Here is an 8051-nt window from a genome sequence, read left to right on the forward strand (position 1 = left end):
GGTAATTAATTTGGTAGTCAGACAAACATGAATGTACAAAAAGGTAATAAAAATGAGAATAAAACAATAAAAATCTGGAAGTGTTTTTCTTTATATTATTTCAAAATCAACACAGAAATGCAATGTGTGTAAAGATACTAGGAATAAAGAGTGTAGAGAAGACAAGCTGCCCTACCTTATGCTCCATCAAATATTTAAACAAATTGCATGTACATGTATATTATATATAATAAACCATAAGATTTTTATCTTATTCTATACAAATATATTTTCCAAGTGTAAATAATGAGAAAATTCACAATTTTAAACACATGTGAAAATAAAGATTGTTTTATTATTATGCATTTGAGTTTACTTGATAAACAGTGAAATATATTTTGTTCAAAAGATGAAAGTTTAAAATTAGTAAAAGATATTTTAACCTTTATCAAAGCATAAAGTTTAAAGTAAATTTCAGTTGCTTAAGATAAGGATAAGGATATATCATCATTCATAATGTTAGAGTTAATATTATTATTATATATAATTAAATCAAGCTTGTGTACCATAATGAACAAAATACATATTAAGCCAGAAAATGAATTTGTGTTCTGTTTAATTTCATTTTAGAATTTTAAAAAAACTGTAAAAATCAAATTTCTAAATAATTGAACATTAAAAAAAACGAAATAATTGTAAAATTACCGAAAGCGTTTTTCAAAAAAAAAAAAAAAAAAAAATGAACAGAAAAATTAGAAAATGAATTAGCTTAACGCTTAGATATATGTGTACAAATTAGATAAAATCTCGTAGAAATAGATGTGTTCAGCCGTAGAAAATTAAGATTATATAACACCTACCCCTAATTTGTGGTTAAGAAATACATGAAATCTTTCAAGTTTTAGAGAGTTCAATTGATGTTTCATTTAAATACTGTGCAGTGTAAGGATTTCCGTTTGCAAGATATTTTTAGCGAATTTGCTATACGATTTGACTGTAACTTTGAAAAAAAGACATTTTTGTTAAACATAGTTTATGAGGCCTTTTGGAAGGAAACATTCACATCAATTCAAAGAATAGAAAAGAGCATCAGTTTACAAAGCACATGACAAACAGCTACAAATTGTAGATACTCTGGCAGTCATCACAAAGCATTCGATTATTCAATGGTTGATTCCACGTCGTCAGAATGATTTGACGACTGACCTTATCGTCCATCAAAACAAAGATTTCAATTGACTATGATGCATGGGTCATTGAAAAGCCATTTCTTGGCTTATTCAGCCACTAAATACCGGGTATCTCTGAAATCTCGCGAGACTTACAACAGTAATTCGAAGCTTTAGTGGATTTTTCTATCAGCATCAAATGATCTCGATTCTGAATGCTTGCGATGTTGATAAAGCCCAGGTTTATCTAGTTATCTTTTGTTCATTTATTTACACAACCATTGCCTTTTAGATGTGATGGGGAGATTGGTGGATTTTCTTCCATTCTAACTAACATTCTATATAAACAGCTAGGTCTCAGTCCATCTAACACCAATACGGTTTAAAGTCTTATATGCATCAAGATGGAAAATGGAGATAAGTATTTAAAAAGAGATTGTGTGAAAATCGTGAAAAATGCAACACACGTAACATATATAAAGGAAAAAAAGACTTCATTACCACAATGAGGATTTACCTAAAACCATCTGAGTGTGAATTTCACCAATCAGAGAGCAGGGTTATGTTCCAAAAAACATGTCTGAAAAATTGTCATAAATAGATGAGGAATTTTAGGAGTTTGGATCACACAATACTGGGCTAGGTCTTCAGCACATTAGGTTGACACATCGTTTGGTTTACGGCCGCGTGGTACCCTCCAGTGACATCGGCAACCGTCACGCATGAGATAATATTCACCCAACCACGCCATGTTCCATACTTGCAGGATCTTTACATATAAATTCCTTCGCCGTCTTGGACTACTGAATTAAAACCGCAAAATATAACCGGCGCCTAAGTCATCATTAGTTTACGAATTAAATGTTGATGTATTCGTATGAAGACACAAATGGAAATAAAAACCAATAAAATACCTTTCTCCATTATAGGATTCTGAACGTAATGAACGTAACCTTTTGCAAATGGTCTCTAAGCGATTAACTCGAGTTTTATTTGAATATGGTCATAACACCAGAAACGAATCTGCATTCGGTTAAGTTTGCACCTTTAAGATTCATAGCTTTATTTAAATATAGACAAAACAAAGCTATAGCGAATATCCCATTTACAAGAAGAAAAAAATCAGCAGCTTTAGAATGCATGTTGAATGAGTTTCAGTTTTAACTTTAGTGAATAGACGAGAGGCACAGACATAAATCATGACTTTGCCATTAAATTGTACAAGAACATAATGCCATAATGTAGTTTATGGCGTGTTGAATTTATAATTATTTCATTTTATGGAAGTCAGAAAGCGAGAAGACGAGCGGGGGCTTTGTTGATGTCATTCAGTAAAATGTCTCTTGAGGGATACACATAGTATCAGTTTAAGTAACATATGTTCCATATTGCAATAATATTGTAACACATATTTTGATAGTTTTATTATCCACTTTGAACAATAATATTCCATGATCTTACATTCTTACATTAGATCGAGGCAAAACGTTTTTCGTTCAAATAATTAGTAGAAAAGGTTAAAGAAAAATGAACTTTTAGAGATAAAACTCAGTATTTTTGAATTGCAATCAGATAAAAAATGAGGTGCAAAACATGGCAAAGAGGAGAGACGTATTACAAAGAATAGAATAAAGACTCAATATGGTATGCAAAAACATCATCTGAAATAGATGTTTCGCCAAAGTCTGAAAATACAAGACATGAACAACATACAAAAAAGAACAAGCATAACCAAAACAGTGGGGGAAACGACTCAAACCTGAGAATAAAAATCTTTTGTCAGACATCTCTGTATTATGACAATCTAAAAGAACCTATTATAAATGGTTTTTACACATGAACAACTTACCCACAGCCATTCTTTGAAAATTAAAAGCGATAATATAAAAGTTTTAAATAATATAAATGGATCACATTCGGAAAGAATACATTTTAACATTCATATTCTGTCGGAGAGATTATGATTATAGGTAAGCCTTAATATACAATGTCAAAAGGAAAAGGTTAAGCATTACAAATTTTGTTTTATTCGTTCAGTCAAAAATAATTGTCTACCATTTCCACTGTATCCAAAATATTAATTAAATTACACTGTTAAAAGAAATGGAAACATAAGACAAAGCATCTAGAATGTCATGCAGAACTATTTAATGTACAATCACTTTGACTATAACGCTTTCTACTAGCAAATATTTGAAGTCTAATTAAATTTAATTGATCTGTCTGTAAAAATTTAACAAATGTTTAACTTTATTGCTTATATTCGTTAAAACAGATTTTGTCAAAGCGTGTCTATGAGTTTTGAGTTATGTCATAAAATTTAAAATTTTTAGTAGTTTATTAAAGTATTTGCTTCATATAGGATTGTATAAGATTAAGCCATCAGAAAGGTATTTACATAAATTCGTTTTTATCTATATAAACCATAAAATGTATGCACATGTCCTAAAAAATTTCAACCAATAAATTGAACACAATTTCACCACTTTTTTTCATGAAATCTGCTATACTCTTAAAACATACATCTATGTTGCTTTAGCTACCAAATTCATTTTCCCTTTTTAAAAAAAATTTTAAATTATAATATCAACTTTACCCATAGAAAAAAAAGCGTGAAAGACTTTTCAAAAGTTTCTTAATTTTGATTTTTTAAAGACTTAAAGAAAAGAATATGTAAATTTACTTTGGTTCTTTAAAAAAAAAATGATTTATTTCATATTTGCTTTGTATACATAATGGTTTTTCTAAATTAACTCTCTTTTTACTAATTAAAGAAATATAGGTGAACTATGACCACAAGTGTAAAAAAAGGTAGGGAATGATACACTTTATTGGAAAGTTTTCCGAACATGCAGAACAATTCTTTAAACATACATAACTGTAAAATTTTAAAATCTTAAATCCCTTGATTCACAATAATTAAGAAAATATATTATGTTTTATAATATATATTTAGTCACAAATTTTACAAAGAAAATGATAAAGAAGTTAAATGAGCAAACAGTGACACACTTTACTCACTGCATTTAACAGACAAATGTACATGATTCATAGCGAGGGTTCCAAGAGGAAATGGTCCAACACATGGAAGCATCTGATATAATATTGAGCGACACAGAATGAAGTCTTGGCGACGATCAGTCTGTGAGGAGACGGGAAATATGACCGAAGGAATTCCAGTAAAAGACATTCATATCAAAGAATTTAGTTATTGCGTGAAGATTGTATGTAGTGAGGATGTCCAAAGCAATTTTTTCGTCATTCTTTACAATTATGTCAATTTATTGTTTGCAAAGTATGTTTTGGCCATTTGGGCATCTGCATATACTATTAGAATTTATTCTTCATTGTGGAAGGAACATAGTTTTCTTAAAAGAAAGATTATCATTTGATAATAATAAATATTGTATAAAGATAAATTTTCTTGGCTGTGGTAGTATCTAAGTATTTTTAGCATAAAGATTAATATTGCTTTAATTACTTTACTTCCACTTCGAAGCATTTTTTTTAAATTTAGGCGATCTAGACAACGAAGATTTTCTCATCTACTTATAAGGAGGCATGCTGAAAGTTCCATGTATTACCATTCGTTTCCATTCATAATCATTTTAAGAAAACGAAAAACTGACTAAAAATATTATAGATACATGTATTTATCAATTCTTATTCAAAAGTAGAGTGATTTATTTTGTAAGGCCTTTTTATGTTTTAATTTGTTATCTAAACATATAAAACAATTAACATATACGTTATAATATCATTTGCAAATTTTATATATTAAAAAAAATTAACTCATGATTCTGGACATAAAATAAAATATCATAAAGAAAAAAAAGTACAGAATAAAATTTTTAGAATGTAAACAATATACGGGAGATATGTTGCATTTCCATGAAAAGCAGGTCCTTACAGACTCCTGTATGAGTGTTCCATGCAAAGTAAATGAACAGTGAAGAAAACATAACTTATAGATTTGGCTAGACCACTTATGATCACAGTACTGATGTTACATTCATTTAAAGCACAATGCGTTTAAGCACCTGGTAAATTTTCTATAATTGTTACCTAAAATTATTATTGCCTTCTTTGAAATAGATATCGTTAGTGAAGCGAGATCAAACACTTAAATTTTAAATACAAATACGTATTAAACTGTCTCTAATTTGGAAATTTCAATGACCTTTGGAATATGACTGAAATTTGGTCATTAAGCTTTGATAATGAAACAGTTCAAATGTCATTGTGAATGATTTCGACAGCCATTGCATAGCTTTTGCAGAAACAAAGCATTTCCTTTGATCTGTTATGTAGAATAAAGGTCAGGGGCTGTTTATCTGTTCTGGAGCAAAATGTTTATAATCCCCGTGACCTCTTTGCAGATGTGTGCATGAATATATCGTTTTTGCATAAATTTTATGGATATATGAGAAAGAGTTCTGCACATTTTAAATAATAGGCAGTAAAATATGAAGGTGTGGTGAATGAAAAACAAAGAATAAAGATTTGTAAAACCTGCCTTCAAAGAAATAATCACTTGATTACCGCTATACAAATAGTGTCAAAAAGTAAAGAGAGCAGGAATCCGTCATTGTGAATTCGGGAGTGGTTACATAAGTGAAACAAAACAAATGTCGTAATGTGCCCGACCTTCTCCCCAAGGTCATAAAGACTTTGAATGTTAAATAGTAAAGTAAAACGTCTTTTATAAAAGCACTTAATTGTAAGGAGATAGAATATACATGATTATATTCATTCATAAAATTTAAATTTGATAAAGGATTTTGATCATTTAAGAAATAAGACAATGCAATAACATTATTTAAAGGGGTCATTTATGCATTTATGATATTTTTTTAAAGCTCGAAAACTCTCATAATAATTACAAAGTCAATTTATCACCTTGTCCCATTTAAGTGACCCCAGTTTTTGCTAACAACATTAAATCCCAAATATAAATCAATAGATGTACCTTTAACACATCTGTGGATCATTTCGTGATGATAATATATCATAATCTAAATAAACCCTGATGATCATGTTGATCCGACTATGTGCAAAGAGCATGCACTTAATTCAGAGAACAGAAGTAAATAAGATTCCACTTGAAAATTAAAACTCATTTCTACGAAAGCCCAGAAGGCTCATTCGAGATTCAAGATTCGAAATACGAGATTCAAAATTCGAGATTCGAAATTCGAGTTTCGAGATTCAAGATCCAGATTAACCAATCAAAAGACTCATTCGAGATTCGAGGTTCGAAATACGAGATTCGAAATTCGAGTTTCGAGATTCAAGATCCAGATTAACCAATCAAAAGCGGGTTCAAGATTTGATTACTTCCCTTTATTATGATTTTACTATCAAGAAATCGTTTAATATATAAATAACAAATAGGCCATTCAATTAAATTACAATGCAAGAAATAGTGTTATATATATTAGAAGGAAATTTAAATAATCATTGGATTTTTGATCAGCAAGATATACTTCAATTTATATTATGGCTTCTTAAATATTAAAAAGAATATATATATCAGAAATATATATATTTTTGTATTGTCTACTTTGTTTACGGGGTTGATGACTTATAAATAAAGTTATGAATACGTGTCAAGTGTCTAAAGATTAACAATAACTCCACCCCTACCCACCCCGCCTGCCTATTTTTCCAAACACACTGAAAGACTTGAAACATGAAAGACGACGTAGTATTGATAAAAAAAATCGCGTTCGTTTTCCTGATAGAGGAAATACATAAAAATTAAGTATTCAATTACTTATCTTCATCTAAGGCTTTGATTTCTTGAATTAATTAAAAATTATATCTACAATACAGCTTGGCAATATGAATTAGAATAAATGCGGCATTTATTTTATCTTATATCAAATAGTAGATGAGTCTAAATTAGATGCAGAACTATATAGCGTTATGGTGTTATATTTTAGTCTCTAACCATAGCTTTATGACCAAAGACTAAAATATACTCTTATCAAACCTTATATAACGCTACAGTTTGATTCAGCAGTCAAGCCTCACTGCACAAGTGTACCCTTTATATACCCTTAAATTATTGTGCAGTGTAGATACGATCATAACATTTCATATCTAATTATAATCAAATGCAACATTCTCCATCAGCAACGATCTGATGAAATAAAATTAGTTGACCTACTTGTTCCAAAAGACAACGATAAGACCATATAATATTCCATATATACGTATTTACTATTTTGTTAAATTAGAAAAATAAAATTATATATGTATTTTTCAAAATATAATCCAAATTTTAATTTTATTTCGTTTTAATACATAAAACGTTTTTTCTTGCATTATCATTTTAGCAAATGATACATTTGTTATAAATATATTCAACGATTTCTTGACAATAAAAACGTAACAAAGGGAAGTAATCAAAAGTTGAACCCGCTTTTGATTGGTTAGTTTGGATCTTGAATTTCGAAACTCGAATTTTGAATCTCGAATTTCGAATCTCGTATTTCGAATCTTGAATCTCGAATGAGCCTTCTGGGCTTTCGTACATTTCCGATTTTATTCGTTTGATATGTTATAAATCCCCCAGTGGGAGAGTAACATCCCTACACGAATCATCAACACCAAATCATTGCGTTATCATTTAAGATTACCTACATAAAATTCAAAGGTAGATTAATTAAACGAAAAAATTTCATCTTTAAAAGTTTTTTGATTCCATTGAATAAATGTTTAGTACTTAGGATTGTGTTTGAAGTCTATCGACAGTACATCTCTCGAGCACCTGCTACCGAAGCGACACCCCGCGGTTCTGCGGAATAATCGTAGCAGAAGTGAGGAAAAACATTGATCTTTTGCCGTCTTGCCTCGTTTTGAGTGATGTTCATCCTTTGATATGTACATGTATTGTGG

This window comes from Saccostrea cucullata, unplaced genomic scaffold (assembly GCF_032062105.1).
Source record: "Saccostrea cucullata isolate Sc308-1 unplaced genomic scaffold, CSIRO_AGI_Scuc_v1 ctg1316, whole genome shotgun sequence".
NCBI classification, from domain to species: Eukaryota; Metazoa; Mollusca; class Bivalvia; order Ostreida; family Ostreidae; genus Saccostrea; species Saccostrea cuccullata.